The following is a 17,239-nucleotide window of genomic DNA, read 5'->3' as shown; positions in this document are numbered from 1 at the left end:
TCGCCTCCTCCGGCGCACCGAACATTTCGAATGGACGGATGCTACCACGGCCGGACTCGAAGAAATTAAAGTCGTATTGGCAACAAATCCGGTCCTAGCCGCGCCCAACCTGGGCGAAACGATGTTGTTATATATCGCAGCTACACATCAAGTTGTCAGCGCGGTACTCATCGTCGAACGAGAAACAGAAGGGCACAAATTCCCTCTTCAAAAACCAGTGTACTACGTATCCACTGTCTTAACTCCATGCAAGTCCCGGTACCCATACTATCAAAAGATAGCGTATGTGGTGTTCATGGCATCCCGGAAGCTGCGACACTACTTTCAAGAGTGTTCCATAACGGTGGCCTCCGAAGTACCTCTCAACGACATTATAAACAATCGCGATGCAACGGGAAGGATTGCAAAATGGGCCATTGAGCTCTTACCATTTGATATAACCTTCAAACCACGACGAGCTATCAAGTCACAAGTTCTGGCTGACTTCATCGCCGAATGGACCGAAGCCGAACTCCCTAAAGAGTACGGCGCATACTCCAATTGGATCATGCATTTCGACGGCTCCAAAATGTTGGCTGGCTTGGGGGCTGGCATCATCTTGACGTCCCCAATCGGAGACACAGTCCAATACGTGCTTCAAATAATGTACACGGACTCCAACAATGCAGCCGAATACGATGCCCTTCTACATGGCCTCCGGATGGCAATCTCCATGGGTATTCAATGCCTAGAGGTGCGCGGGGATTCAAACCTCGCAATATCCCAAGTAAATGGAGACTTTGACGCCAAGGATCCGAAAATGGCAGCCTACCGTAACGCCGTCCTAAAAATGTCAGCCCGGTTCGAAGGACTCGAATTTCACCATGTAGCCCGGGATAATAACCAGGCAGCAAACGTGTTGGCACGCATCGGCGCAAAATGCGACGCTGTCCCTCCAAACATCTTCCTGGAATGGCTCTTTAAGCCATCCGTATTATGGGAAGAGGAGTCCGGAAATAACAATCCGGAACCAACTGCATCACCTAACACAGAACATTCTGACACAATCGGTGGCTTAGCCAACGAAATAACAGATTCAGCCCACAAAATACTGGCAGTAATTGCCCCGTGGACAGAACCATTCCTAGCCTACTTAATCAGGCAGGAACTTCCCGAAGACCAAAATGAGGCCCGCTGCATAGTTTGGCGATCTAAAGCCTACAAGGTCCATGAGGGAGAACTTTATAAGAAAAGCACAACTGAAGTCCTTCAAAGGTGTATCTCCGAAGAGGAAGGGCAAAATCTCCTGGCTGAAATTCACGCCGGACTCGGCGGGCACCACGCCGCCGCCCGGGCCCTTGTAGGCAAGGCCTTCCGTATAGGATTTTATTGGCCGACCGCCCGGGCAGATGCTCAGGACTTAGTCCAACGATGCGTCGGTTGCCAGCTCTTTGCTAATCAGAGCCACATGCCACCCACCGCCCTCAAAACTATACCCATTACTTGGCCGTTCGCGGTCTGGGGGCTTGACATGGTTGGACCCCTTAAAGGGGGAACCCACAAGCACAAATACTTATTGGTCATGGTGGACAAATTCACCAAATGGATAGAGGTCAAGCCGGTTAAAACGGCAGAATATGGACCTGTGATAGACTTCATATCTGGGGTAGTACACCGTTTTGGTGTCCCCCACGGCATCATCACTGATAATGGCACGAATTTCATGGCCGACGAGGTTAAACTTTGGTGCAAAAACATGGGCATCAAGCTCAACTACGCTTAAGTCTACCACCCTCAAACTAATGGTCAAGTGGAAAGAGCAAATGGTCTAATCATGAGCGGCATCAAACCCAGATTAGTGCGGTCCCTCACGGAATCTAACACGCACTAGGTAGAGGAGCTTGACTCCGTACTCTGGGGGCTGCGGACCACGCCAAACCACACAACCGGATTCACACCATTTTTTATGGTATACGGCACTGAGGCAGTTTTGCCTGCGACATAATTCATGACTCACCTCGCGTGCGCATGTACGAGGAAAGAGAAGCTGAGTTGGATCGGTAGGACAGTTTGGACGCTTTAGAGGAGGAGCGCGGCGTGGCAAAATCCCGTTCCACATTCTATCAACAGCAGGCTCGACGATATCAAAGCAGAGAAGTACGGGCCAAAACATACAATGTTGGCGAGCTAGATCTACGCTTGTCGGACAAGAAAAAGGACAAACTTAAGCCCAAATGGGAAGGTCCCTTCATCATCGACCAAGTCCTTACCGGTGGTGCATACCGTCTATGCAACGCATCTGACAACCGACTTGAGCCAAACCCATGGAACGCAGCCCGTCTCCGAAGATTTTACGCCTAGCGCCGGACTCGGGATTCGTCTCCTTCCTCCGTCCACCTTTCATGTTTTTTCGCTGTCTTTGTTTTCCCTCCTTTTTCCTCCCTCTTTCAGTACAAACCTCTTGAGGGCTAATCTGCGCTTTGTTCGCACTCACTCGATGTGCTACTCGCACTCGTTATACCTTGGGGCTTCTTTAACAGAAGCTTATTTATATGGGCTTCATGCCCACCACATGTGTCACACTTCCGCATGTACCTTTTGATCACCATTATATGCATTGATATGACTTAAGTTTTGGCCAAGCCGGGTTGCCTGGCTCCTGTTCTTACCCCTACGTTCCCGATTGTTCGGCTCGGAGGTAAAGGGAGCACCTCTGCGATTGTTACTGCCGGGTCAGCCGGATGTGCACCTCAGACTGGGTGAAGCCGAAGGCTAGCGTTCTTAAGGGAATATTCGGTCGGTGACCTAAAAGTTGATTTATTACGTACTTATTTATCTGCCCCCAGATGCTTTTTCTGCTATTTTCACAGTCCGGACATGCACTTTAGGGCATGCCTCCCAGGGAAAGGAACCCTTAACGGAACTATTCTCCCTGGAAGATGTTTCTTACTAACCATGTAATATAACATAGCTAGTTGGGCACTTGTCTGATAAAGCAATTATGACCCCTACGCCTTGTCTCCATGCATGCCCCGGTTCTTTTATAACCGTAAGGGTATTCGGACACACTCCAGACCGTTGGGTCCCGAGGTTGAAGCGAAAAGGTCCGCAAAGGCAAACGATCTACAATCCGGCTAGAAGGCATTTTACATGTCATTTTAAAATTACATCGTCAAACAGACTGATTGTACTCCTCTTCAATCCCATCTAACAGGCTGTCTAATTTACAGTCCTGTTGGGAATATTTCGCGGCCAACTCTACTTGGCCATACATCAGGCTCACAGGGATCTCCTTCCCATCGGGCCTCACAGGTCCAACCTCGGCCATGTGGTTTGGGTCAGCCTTCGGGTACCGCGTCTTCACCATGGCCTAGGCCTCTCTGGCGCCTTGACGGCAGGCCGATATCTTCCACAGACGGAGACGCCGCCGTACTCCCTGAAGCTTCTCAGTAAGCCCTCCAAGACCCTCGGGTAGGGAGACGGAAGGCCATAAGGCCTGCACGACGCCGCTCATCGCCTGCCGAACACGTTCGTGCAGTTGCAGCAGCTCGGGAAGAGGGTCTCCCGTGGAACCAGGCATCTCCTCTGCCGGATGACCCGTGAGCACACCTACAGACACATTTCTGTCAATCGACTTCCTCACCGAACTCTTCTTTTCAAAAGAGTTTGCTCAAGCACTTACTATAAATGCCGCGACAAAGCCGCCGATTCTCCTTTACGGAGTTAGACAGCTGGACCCGAACATCTTTTAGTTCTTCGCCCAGCTGGGTGTTGGCATCTTGGAGTTTGTTCCTCTCCTGCTGCACCCTCATAAGCACCCTCTCGCCGGCCTTCAACTGGCGAGCAGTTGTTGCTTGTCCGGATCTAGTCCGGCATCCTCTGCAATATTATTGTCAGACTATACACACACGCCGCACTTCATAAACTACTTCTTTCAAAATATGAATTACCAGAGGGGGTCTCCGTGGCTCCCCCGGCAGCGGCTAGTGCGGCCTCAAGTTGGGCCTTGCATTCTTGAAGCTCCTGAGACAGGTGGGCATTCTTCTCAGTAAGATCCTGCATAACAAATGATCCTTAAATCAGTTAGTTTAACTATTTTAAGTCTCGGGGGCTACTGGCATATATAACTATTAAAATTCCTTACCCGTATGTCCTTTACATACTGCTCCGTGGTTCTGGTTAAACCATCTTGAGCAGCACGGAGGTGCTAGTCTCCCGCATTAAGGGCATTTAACGCCTCAGGGGAGAAACACGCATCACGAAGAACTGTCCGACGGCGCCTGTGATTCATGGCGCTCTCCACCTCAGACCTGGTGGCGGACAACCTGTCGGCATCCTCCGTTGGAGGAGCATCCGGCTCGCGCCTTGCGCTTGCCTCCCCCTCCGGACCAGGTGTTGGAGCCTGGCTGGCGGAGGCTTGGTGGGCACCCTCTCCGGACTCAGTCCGGAGAGCGCTCTTTCTCCTGGAAGAATCATGAGCATTAATATGCCTCCCAGGAGTCTTTCCCTTAAAAGACAATGGTGCACCATACCTTTGCGGCGACGTTTCGATTCGCGCCGCATTCCTCTTCCGCCTGCTAGGCCGCACTGACCTCGTTTGGTCAGTCGCCGCGGGCTCGGCTTCCCGCCGTAAAGGCACCTCCTGCCAAGCACCATTGGTGCACGGTGGTCAGAAATAAGCATTAAAAAAGTAACAGTGTCAGGACTTCGATCGTACTCACCTGGGAAGCCGGACACAAACCGGGGTAGTTAGCCGTAATGGCGACTAAAGCATTATCTATGCTGAGCTGGTGGAACACCCCGTCAATCAAATCCACCTTTATGTTTGGATCCTCTTCGGAGGCCGGATCAAGGGATCTTCCCGGATCCTCGGGTTGTGGAGTTGGGCTTTCTATGCCCGCCACATCCCGGCGTATTTCCCGCGTCGAAATCATAAAGTAAAACACTTACCTTTGAAAGCACGGATCAGATATATAAGCGTCCGCTTACCCATCTCCGAGGGTTATTCATGGAGAATCCATTCAATGGATTCGTACGAAGGAAGTCCTCTTCTCCCCCTTGTACAAGCCGGACAGGATCTTCACCAGATCGGCGGCCGATCCCGGCCCCGTGCGGCCATGACGGGTGGCGTCATTCTCCCCGTTAAAATCCCACATGGGGTGGCCCCTATATTGGAGCGGCTGCACCCCTCGCACAATGCATGTGGCCATGACTCCAATCATGGTTAATCCGGAATGGACTAGTAGCCGTATCCATCCCATCAGGTAGTGGACGCTCCTATCATCTTCCCGTTGAGGGCTCCATGGGCACCAACTCAGGCGTTTCTTCAGAGGAGCGTTGCTAAACTCTGGGAGGCCGATCCGAACTGGATCCGGCAGCGAGGCGTCTTCCATATAGAACCACTCCGAAGGCCAGTCTTCGGATGCCTTCTTTGGGGTTCCGGATAGATATCCGGTCCCGGCGATGCGCCATATTTCGGCTCCGCCCACTTGATATATCTACCCCTCGTGAGAACGGGGTACGAGGCAAAACAGCCTCTTCCACAGTGCAAAATGAGGCTCGATGCCCAAGAACAGCTCGCAAAGAGCTACAAAGCCCGCGATGTGCAAAATGGAGGCAGGCGTGAGGTGGTGAAGTTGGAGTCCATAGAACTCCAGGAGCCCCCGAAGAAACGAATGTATAGGAAATTCGAGTCCCCTTATTAAGTAGGGGATGAAGCATACCCGCTCTCCTTTGGAGGGATTGGGGACGCTCTCCACCTGCTTCCCACCCTTGTAGGTGGCTAGTCCGGCTCGAACCGGAACCATAAAGGCCGGGGGAAGGTATCCCTCTGTTTGGAGCGTCACTAACTCGCTATGCGGGACTGAGCATCTCCTCCAATCTCCTGGCTGAGGACTGGGAGCACGAGAAGAGGAGCCGCGTCGACTGTCCATGTTGGAATTGCTTTTTGTCAGAGGCGCCTCAATGAGTACTTGCAGAAGGAGGATGGTGTGATTTGGATCTAGGATCCTCGCCTCTCTTATAGGCAGCTTATTCACGCAGCTAGGGGGTAAAAGGTAAGAGTACCCTGGCTTTTGGCATTCATACGACACGTGGAAGAAGGCCATTATTGGACGTAGAAGCCAAGGAGCGCAGCATTTATGAAGCAACCGGACACTATCCGGCGAACACATGAAACATGAAGGAGAACCCGCCTTGCAAACGCCGAAGACAACATACGCGCCGGACTCATCATCATTGAAGCCTGGTTCGGGGGCTACTGAGGGAGTCCTGGACTAGGGGGTGTTCGGATAGCTGAACTATCATCATCGGCCGGACTCCAAGACTGTGAAGATACAAGATTGAAGACTTCGTCCCGTGTCCGGATGGGACTTTCCTGGCGTGGAAGGCAAGCTTGGCGATACGGATATGTAGATCTCCTACCATTGTAACCGACTCTGTGTAACCCTAGCCCTCTCCGGTGTCTATATAAACCGGATGGCTTTAGTCCGTAGGACGAACAACAATCATACCATAGGCTAGCTTCTAGGGTTTAGCCTCCTTGATCTCGTGGTAGATCTACTCTTGTAACACACATCATCAATATTAATCAAGCAGGACGTAGGGTTTTACCTCCATCAAGAGGGCCCGAACCTGGGTAAAACATCGTGTCCCTTGTCTCCTGTTACCATCCTCCTAGACGCACAGTTCGGGACCCCCTACCCGAGATCCGCCGGTTTTGACACCGACAGTCTCCATTAACGTGGATGTACGATAGCACCACCTATCGGAACCATGACAAAAACATCCGTGTCTCCAATTGTGTTTTCTTACTCCAATCCCATCCCTTTACTTTTGAAAGTACTAATTATCGACTAGAGGGGGGGTGAATAGGCGATTTTTATCAAAGTCTTCAAAACGTGGAAGTTTCGAAGACAAACAATAGAAATGATCTAATTGATATGCAGCGGAAGATAAACTACAACAAGCAAGCCATAGTCAAGTATGCAATAATGTGAACGTACAAAGACTAATAGCAGCTAGGTAGTAAGGATCAGGATGGAAGATAGTACGAAGCCAATCAACGATAGTAGTCAAGCAATGAAGTCAAACAGATAAGACAAATAAGCAATGACTTCATGAAGAAAAACTCAAAGTAAAGGAGGGAAGAGATAGAACCAGTCACTTGTTGAAGACACAGGATTTGTTGGACCAGTTCCAGTTGCTGTGACAACTATACATCTGGTTAGGGAGGCTGAGATTCAACTCAGAAGACCGCGTCTTCACCTTATTCCCCTTGAGCTAAGGACACACAGTCCTCGCCCAATCACTCTGGTAAGTCTTAAAGGTAGACTTCCGAACCTTCACAGACTTCATTCACCGGCAATCCGCAATGACTCTTGGATGCTCAGAACGCGACACCTAACCGGCTGGAGGATACACAGTCCTCAAGTGTAATAAGTCTTCAAGTCACATAGACAGAAAGACTTCAGTGATGCCTAACACTCTTTGGCTCTGGGTGTTTGGGCTTTGTCCTCGCAAGGATTTCTCTCTCAAAGGCTTCGAGGTGGGTTGCTCTCGAAACGACAAAAGCCGTAAATTAACTCTGAGGAGCCACCAATTTATGGTGTAGGGGGTGGGATATTTATAGCCACAAGGCAACCCGACCTGATATGTCCGAAATGACCCTGGGTCACTAAGGAACTGACACGTGTTCCAACGGTCAGATTTCAAACACACATGGCAACTTTACTTGGGCTACAAGCAAAGCTGACTCATCCAGCTCTAGATAAGATTTGCTCTCATTATCTTCGCTCGAAGACATAGGATTTGGGTTGAGCATCACTTCAGTCACTCTGACTTTGTTCACTTGGACCCCACTTAACAGTACGGTGGTTCCTATGACTCAACAAAGAAGAAAAGGAAACAACGAAACAACTCAGTCTTCGTGCTCCATAGTCTTCACTCAATGTCTTCTCATGTCATAGTCTTCAGTGTGAATATCTTCACACACCACCATTGTCTTCAATGTCTTCATACACTAGGGGTCATCTCCGGTAGGTAAACCGAATCAATGAGGGACACTTCCTGCGTTATCCTCCAATTGTCACAAACGCATTAGTCCCTCAACCAACTTTGTCGTCAATACTCCAGAACCAACTAGGGGTGGCACTAGATGCACTTACAATCTCCCCCTTTTTGGTGATTGATGACAAACTGGTTGAAGTTTTCAACGGGAAAGAAGTATATGAAATTGTAAAGGATAGCGTATTGTCTTCATATGTGGCAAGGGCTCCCCCTGAAGACGTGCATATAAATAATTTGCTTTTGGAATGCAAATGCACATGGCAGGTTGTAATTGTGGAGATCCACTTCAACTTATGAAGATAATTCATCATGCACGAAGTGATATAACTAAGAGAATGACATGCATAATGAAAAAAAATGGACGTCTACAGAATGATCTAAGTGCGGAAGTTATCATCGCACGTGGAAACGCAAATAAGTAGCAGACGACCATCAAGTTTAAGTGTTACAACTCAAAGAACGAAGTGTATCAAAAGCAAGAGTTGTAAGCACTAGGCAAAAATATAAAGCAACCGCCCTTATGAGCCCGCTTGAAGACTATCAACTCATATGCTTCTCCCCCTTTTGTCAGTAATGACCAAAAAGGTTTGAAGACATAGAGCATCTACTAGTCCTCATGAGGAGTAGTTGAAGCAGTAGGGTTGTCGTTGTTGTTTGGCGGTGCAGACGAACTTGGTGCAGTGTCGATGCGTGCAGAAGTAGGGGGCGGTGAATTTGCATCGTCTTCATCATCGATCACATTGGCATTTACAATTGCCGAGGAGGAAGAATAGTCAGAGTCTTCAAGAGATGGAGTTCTTCGTAGGACAGCATTCCGTGGAGGAGTGGAGTCAAACTTGAATCTTGCAGTGAAGCCATCGTCTTGAAGATCTACTTCAGCACTGAGCAGGGTCAAACGCTTCCATGATCGCCAACAAGTTTCATGAGTGACAAATGCATTCTTGGTGGCAAGGTTTCGAATGCGATTTACATCCACCAAGAGGCTTTGCATCTGACGCTTGAGCCAAAAATGATGCTTATCTTGTTTCTGAAGCAGGGCCACAAGAAGTTCTCGGTCATTTAGGACCCGAGAGCGCTTCAAAGGCCTTTGAGCAATTGTGCTTGCAGTAGCTTCAGTTGGCGCACGATGAGGTAGACGAATGTTTCCAGCCATCGGATAGACACGCGTGACAGCTTGGACTCCTTCCATAGGCTGAGTGAAGCTTTGATGTTCAGCATTTTGAAGACAAAGAGGCTTCTTGGCAGGTTCAGGGTATATGGCTTCAACTGATATGTCAACCTCTGGTAGAAAGATCACATGATTGCGAGCAGAGGGTTGATAGTTGACAGCAGAATGTTGCTTAATGAGGCGCATGACCCATGGAGCATAGAATTTCAGTCCGAAAAGGTCAGATCCAGATGCAGCCAGTTGCCTGATGAAGAAATCTTGCGCATTGAAGTTGATTCCATTGAGGATGTAAAAGACCAATGTCTTCATGGCTCCTTCAAGTTTTGTAGCTGATGAATGTCCTTTGATAGGCCATAGAGTCCGCCTGATGATGTGATATATGGTGCGCGGCAGATACTCAAGGTCATCAACAAAGAACTCCTTTGGGTATTCAGCGTCATGAGGCAATGGCTTCATCATGTTCAACATCTGGCTCATGTTGGGCTCAGGCTTATGGAAGATGCTCTCCAGTGCATTGCGGTGGTTTTGACACCCAGGTTCATATAGCTCTCCGGGAGTGGATAGGCCTGTAAGCTCAATGATGGCAAGAGCTTTGGCTTCATGATGAACATTTCCTGTCATCCACTCGAGAACCCATGTCTTTGTATCTCTGTTATAACCGCGAATGTGTAGCGTAGCATAGAATTAAAGCAATAGCTCTTCATTCCAATGTTCTTTGTCTGTCACAAAGCTGAGCAGACCAGCATCACGAAAGCAGTCAAGTGCTTCTTCTAAGCATGGCAGTCCAGCAATGGCTTCAGTGTCGAGGCGCATATGAGGGAAAATGCGCCCTTGATCATACAGAACATAGGAGTAATAGCTTCGTTGCTGATGACTCCAGAAACGATCTGATGATATTCTTGGCCTTGTGTAGGGGTTCCTTGAGCTGTCAAAGAATGTGTTGTGGATTTTGAAGCCATTTGCATTAAAGGACCCGACAGATGTGGCAGTACCTGGAAACCTTGGCAGTCTTGGCTTTGGCTTCTGGACCTGAGGCCTATGCTCAATGTGATAGTCAAACTGAGGACCAGAGACAGTAGGCGGAGGGACCAGAACGGGCCATCTTACTGTGATTAGCTCGCCATGGTTGTATGCTTGATCAATTGTATAGGGCCTTGGTGGCGGAACAGGAGCAGTGGCAGCAACGGTGGCTTCGGGCTGCACAACAGAAGCTTCAGGAGCATTTTCAGCATTGACTTCTGGTATGGTGCTTGGGACAGGCTCCACATTAGCTTCAGCCATGACTATGTCATCGGTTTCATTGGTGTTGGTGGTGGCAGCCTCAAGGTTTTCAACCTCCACTTGATGAGCTGGAGGGTCAGGCACAGACACGTTCACATCATGAACAGCTTCTTCAGGAATGGGGGGAGTAGGGACACGTTCTTCTCGAGGTTCGTCATTGGCTGATGCAGCCGGATTGTCTTCAGCAGCTGGGGCTTCAGACACGGGGACATTCACAGTTGGAGTGGCTTCTGAAAACACTTGACGTGCAATAGGTTGATGGTGCACTTCTCCTTCTGGAACGCTCGGAAGAGGGACTTGAGGCCTTGGTCCTTTGCGAAGCCTTTGTAATACGGCGACGCCTTTGGAGATGGAGTAGGCAGGTCCTCATCCTCTTCAACTTGCACGGATGGTGTGACTTGTTGTTGTTGGGGAGTACTGGGGGAGTCTTGTTGTTGCGGGAGATCAGCCCATGAAGCATCCTGAGCAATTGGCGTCAGAGGACGACCAATGCTGATAATTTCGTTGTTCGTAAGAACAGGCGATGATACCACATTGTATTCAATTTGAGGAAGAACTTCATCATCTTCAACATTGTCATGGTGACCAATGTCTTCAGCAGTGATGGGATCAACTGCTGGAATCTCTTCAGCTTCAGGAGCCTCTGTGGAAGCAGGCTCATGAACAGTCATTCGTAGTTCTTGGGTTGCAGATGCAGGACGAACCACTGAGATGGGTTCAACAACAAGGGGCTCTGTGGGAGCAGCCCGATTTTTCTTGGTCTTGCACTTCTTCTTGGAGGGAGCAGCATCAGAGGCTTCTGAGGTTTTCCGTTTTCTGGCTTCAGCCTCTGCAGCCCTCGTCTTCTTCTGTTCTGAAGCAGTTGACGAGACTTTTGGCTTCGAGCCAGTCATGCTGCTTGGGAAGACAATGCAAGGTTCATCTTCCCTTGATGATGCAGATTGGACAGTCGATTTCTTCTTCTTTGCAGCCATCCTGGGGTCGATGCCAGGACGACCAAGAGCCTTGCGCTTCTCAGCCTCATTGTAGGCAAGCACACACTTGTCAGCCAGATTTTTCATGCACTCTCTGGAGCCTCGAGCTTCTTCACGCTTCTTGTGAAAGGCTTCTTTGAGCTCGTGCAGCATGATCTTGAAGTTCTTGACATCGCACGTTGAGCGTGGGCACATGCTTCTTGAACTGAGCCTTTTCATAGTCAATCTTGTGCTTCAGTTCGACGATGCGCTGAGCAATAGCTAGCTCAGAAGCAATGGCGCCATTGAAGGCGACGCTGAGGCCAATTGGAAGTTGCAAGTCATCAAAGCTGAGATTTGGTGTGTCAAACCACTCATCAATGAAGTTATGGATGATTGCCATGTCAAAGAGAGGCAAGTTGTTGAAGATCTCAGCTTCTTCCTTGCTCTTGATCAGTTGCTCAAGAGCATCATCTGCAAGATCGTCATCGCTGGACAGATCAATGTGCTCTTCACGCAGAATAGCAGCAGGAGTCAAAGTCTGATCAGTACTCTTGATGTTTTTCTTTTTCTTCTCCGTCTTCTTGGAGATGCGTGAAAGATCTTCAGACTGCACACTGTCTTCAGGAGGTGCAGTGGCTAGTGGCTTCACACGAGAAGCTTTTGGAGGTGCAGCTGATGTTGAAGCCTTAATTTTCTTTGGCTTCTGCAGCCTTGGAGGAGGAGCTGGGGCTTCATCAGAATCAGCATCATTATCAGAATGATCGACTTTGGCACCTTGCACCAAGATGTAAGAGATGAGGCCATCAAAGTTTGAAAAGGAGCCAATTCTATGTTCTTCCGCTTCACGTGTGCCATCATCACGGGGAGCAGAGGGACCAGGATTGAAGTCTAATCCCCATGAATTCTTGTTTTCCTTTGCCGAAGCCTTTGCATACTGGAAGTTGCACTTGAAGAGATTATCGTCATGACACCAGAGCAATGATGATGGGTCGGCATCTTCAGGCGGTGGTCCACGGACCATACAAGGATAGAATTCTTGTGCAATGGCTTCAGCTTTGTTCTTGGGGGAAGGCCTCGATAGAGAATATCACCCCAAGGACTCTTGATAGCATTCTTCTCAGCGTACTCCTGGGTCACGAATTTGTAATTGAACCATTGTTCATCCCAATAGCGTCGAATCCATTGGATTCGTGTCTTGAGCTGATTATAATCCTCTTCAGGATCTGTTTTGTAGATTTCTGCAAGATCATCAGGCAGATCCTTTGAAGTTCCCCCTCGACGCTGTCTGCCACCCTTCCTTACAGATTTCTCCGTAGCCATGAACTTCAAACTGAATGGTTTCAATATGTTCAAAGGCTTCAAAGGCTTTCGCTTGCTGGTCAGACAAGAACTGGCTTCGGGAGATTCAATGTATTGCTGTAAGAATTCTGCAAACGAATGCAGACTATGAGAACCTAGGGATTCTCCCACGGACATGTACCTGTGACAGCATTAGATATGCGAGGGAAGGGGAAGAGGTCATATGCATTCTCAGAAGATTTTGAAGATAAATCAGTTTGAAGACATTGACCTCATGTTGCGAAGACATTCACTTATATGTTGAGAGTCGGTTCCAGATTTGTACGAATCCGTGAATAAGTACAAGTGAGGAATCTAACTAGATATGAAGCTTAAGTGAATATACTAGGCAGTATGAGATGCAGACAGAGTAGATCTAATTTTGTATAGACAGAAACCAATTTTGGTAAATTGGATGAATCGTTGAGGATCAAAAAGATGGTAAAAATAGAGTTATATTTACCACACGATGAACTGCTAGATGGGATGAAAGGAGATCGAGCAGTTCAATCCACCGTGCCCTAACTTGGCGATAGAGGACACCTACAGCGGCGGCGGAGAGGACGATGCCCGCGGCTGGCGTGAGGACGGCGTCGGAGAAGTCGTGGTAGCTAAGCGCTTCGTCGCCGGCGTCGTCGAGAGCTAGCGGTGGCTCTAGGGTTTTGACGAGGTGGAGAGGTGTTAGAAGGTTTTCTTGACCGCAAGGGGCACGTATTTATAAGAAGGTGTGCGGCACAACGCAATTACGCCGGTGCCCCTCCCTGTTCACATCTGAGGGACACGTGGCAAGCATGCAACATACTCAGAGTTGTCCCACGTTCCCACGCCCGCCAAGTTTGTCGGATGGTCGTTCCGGCTTCTCCGGATTTCAGTCAATAAGGATGAATCACTTAACAGACTTAATGTTTGTCTCTGTGTCTTCTGCTGACAAGGATGCAGAGAAGACATTCGACAGTTTCAATAGAATGCATATGATTTGGACAGATAGAGTTTGAGATTGTAAGCATAGAGAGATTAGGGTCCGATCACATTCACTTAGTTCAAAAGATTCAACAATGAAGACATATCTATAAGTGAATGTTGTAGAGGACAGAATACTAGTTTATATATATGAAAAAGCAATCAAATCAACATAGTGAAGTGAATCATGAAGATTAGTTGAAATTTTGAAGTCAAATCAAATGCGAAGATATTCAACAATAACGCCATGAGTGAAACACTTCAAACCAAGAAATTTGGTGGTGGTGTTACCCACTGTAAAGAACCAATCATGGAGCGGTATACCTTTTGATCGAAGTCTTTACCATTGTCGTCGGGACCAAGATGATGTTTGGCTGGCATTGGCGTCGTGTAACCTTTGCAATCTTGCATGCCGAACTTCTTCAGACAGTCTTTGAGATATTTTTCTTGAGATATGAAAATGCCATTTCTTTGCTGACGAATTTGAAGACCAAGGAAGAACTTCAGCTCACCCATCATGGACATCTGATATTGCTCTTGCATCATGTATCCAAACTCATCACTATACTTCTGGTTGGTGCAGCCGAAGATTATGTCATCCACATATATTTGGCATACAAACAGTTCACCATCATATGTCTTCGTGAAGAGTGTGGGATCTAGGGATCCTGGTTTGAAGCCTTTTCTCTTCAGGAAGTCTTTGATTGTATCATACCAAGCGCGAGGAGCTTGTTTGAGGCCATACAGTGCTTTGTTTAGTTTGTACACCATATCAGGATGTTTTGGATCTTCAAAACCAGGTGGTTGAGCAACATACACTTCTTCAATCTTGCCATTGAGGAAAGCACTCTTCACATCCATTTGATATAGCAAGATGTTGTGGTGATTAGCATAGGCTAGCAGTATGCGAATAGCTTCAAGCCTAGCCACCGGAGCAAATGTTTCATCGAAGTCGATTCCTTCAACTTGAGTATATCCTTGAGCCACAAGACGTGCTTTGTTTCTGACGACTTGACCATGCTCATCTTGTTTGTTCCGATATATCCATTTAGTGCCAATAATGTTATGTTTGCGAGGGTCAGGGCGCTTGACAAGTTCCCAAACATTATTCAGCTTGAACTGTTGAAGTTCTTCTTGCATGGCTTGAATCCATTCAGGTTCCATAAAGGCTTCAGCAACTTTCTTGGGTTCAGATATTGATACAAATGAAAAGTGCCCATAGAAATTTGCTAACTGTGTTGCTCTTGAGAGAGTAAGCGGACCAGGTGCATTGATGCTATCAATTATCTTCTCAATTTGTACTTCATTTGCAACACGAGGATGAACTGGACGAAGCCCTTGCTCATGCTGATCATTGTCATCATTGGGAGGATTGTCTTCGGTCTGAGCATTGTCTTCAGGTTGGTTTGGTGCAGAAATGATAAAATCCTCTTCAGGCAGTGCTTCAGAGGGCATGATTTCACCAGTTCCCATCAGCTTGATAGATTCGCTGGAAGGAGCTTCATCTAATGTGCTTGGCAGGAGCTCTCGTTGTGAACCATTGGTTTCATCAAATCGCACGTCCACAATTTCAACGATTTTGTAGTGGAAGAGGTTGAAGACTCTGTAAGAGTGTGAATCCTTTCCATAACCGAGCATGAAGCCTTCGTGAGCTTTGGGTTCAAATTTTGACTTGTGATGGGGATCCTTGATCCAGCACCTAGCACCAAAGACTCTGAAGTAGCTGACATTTGGCTTCTTGCCAGTAAGGAGCTCATAGGATGTTTTGCCCAGAAGCTTGTGGATGTAAACACGGTTGATGATGTGACATGATGTATCAATGGCTTCAGGCCAGAACTTTCTTGGTGTCTTGTACTCGTCGAGCATTGTTCGAGCCATCTTAATGAGGGTTCTGTTCTTGCGCTCAACAATGCCATTTTGCTGAGGTGTGTATGGAGCAGAAAACTCATGAGTGATTCCCATTGTATCCAGATAGAGATCAAGCCCGGTGTTCTTGAATTCAGTGCCGTTATCACTTCTGATATGCTTGATCTTGACGCCATAGTTGTTCATTGCTCGATTGGTGAATCGTCTGAAGACATTTTGTACTTCAGTCTTGTAAAGAATTATGTGCACCCATGTATATCTTGAGTAGTCATCAACAATGACGAAGCCATAGAGACACACTGTTGTTGTGAGGGTAGAGTAGTGAGTAGGGCCAAATAAGTCCATGTGCAACAGCTCAAAGGGTTGAGATGTCGTCATGATTGTCTTCGATGGGTGCTTGGCCCTCGTCATCTTTCCAGCTTCGCAGGCACCACACAAATGATCTTTCTTGAACTTGACACCTTCGATGCCTATGGCATGCTTTTTCTTGACGAGAGTGTGTAAGTTCCTCATGCCAGCATGCCCCAGCCTTCGATGCCAGAGCCAGCATTCTGAAGCTTTTGCAAGAAGACATACGGCAAGTTGTGGACCTGCTGAGAAATCTACCATGTATAGATCACCTTTCCTATACCCTTCAAAGACTAGAGACTTGTCAGATTCCATTAGTACGAGGCAATGATATTTTCCGAATATCACAATCATGTTTAAGTCACAAAGCATTGAGACAGACATTAAGTTGAATCCAAGGGATTCAACAAGCATCACTTTATCCATGTGTTGATCCTTTGAGATTGCAACTCTACCTAGACCCAATACCTTGCCTTTACTAGTGTCAGCAAATGTGATTTGACTCTTGTCGGATGGACGTAAGGTTGAGTCCATGAGAAGACTTCGATCACCAGTCATATGATTAGTGCATCCGCTGTCCATAATCCATTCTGAAGCACGAGGTGTCATACCCTACAGTGCAGTTAGGAGGATAGGCTTCACAAGGTATGTTGTGAAGCATAAGCATTTGATGCACACTTGGATTATCACAGCTTAGATGAAAGTTAGCACACAGTATGACAGGTAAGCGATTCATATGTGGAATACATAGTAAGTCATTTTATCATGCGTCCCTTTGTGTTTTAGGTCCCCAGCAATAATATCGGGTGCCTTTGATTGCTGGCGGGAGACCATATTCTGTAAAAGAGAGTTAATTCTTCTTCACCACCCACATCTTCAGGGGTGGCTTAGAAGCAATGAGTCTAAGTGCAGCATCTGAGAATTTAGGCTTTGAAGCCCTAGCAAATAGCCTTGCAGGAAATGAATGATACTCATATGAATAAGCAGAAAAGTTCTTAGTCCTATGAACATGGCGGTTTGAGGACACATGTTCATATTCATAAGTTTGAGTACGATTTCCCTGCAAAACATTGGCGTTAGGGTGACTCAAGTGAGTCCTGTATTCGTATGAAGCCGTTGGACCATATGATGCCTTTGGTCTAGGGTTTGCCTTCTTCCCAGGTGGTGTCATGATGACATTCACTAGAAGATTCTTAAGACAGCTTTTGGGAACCCAGATCTTCTTCATAGGTGGTCCATTCCTGCAGTTAGTACCAATATACCTGGCAAACACTTC

Source organism: Triticum aestivum, chromosome 3B (assembly GCF_018294505.1).
Source record: "Triticum aestivum cultivar Chinese Spring chromosome 3B, IWGSC CS RefSeq v2.1, whole genome shotgun sequence".
Lineage (NCBI taxonomy): Eukaryota > Viridiplantae > Streptophyta > Magnoliopsida > Poales > Poaceae > Triticum > Triticum aestivum.
This window is presented reverse-complemented; position numbering follows the sequence as displayed.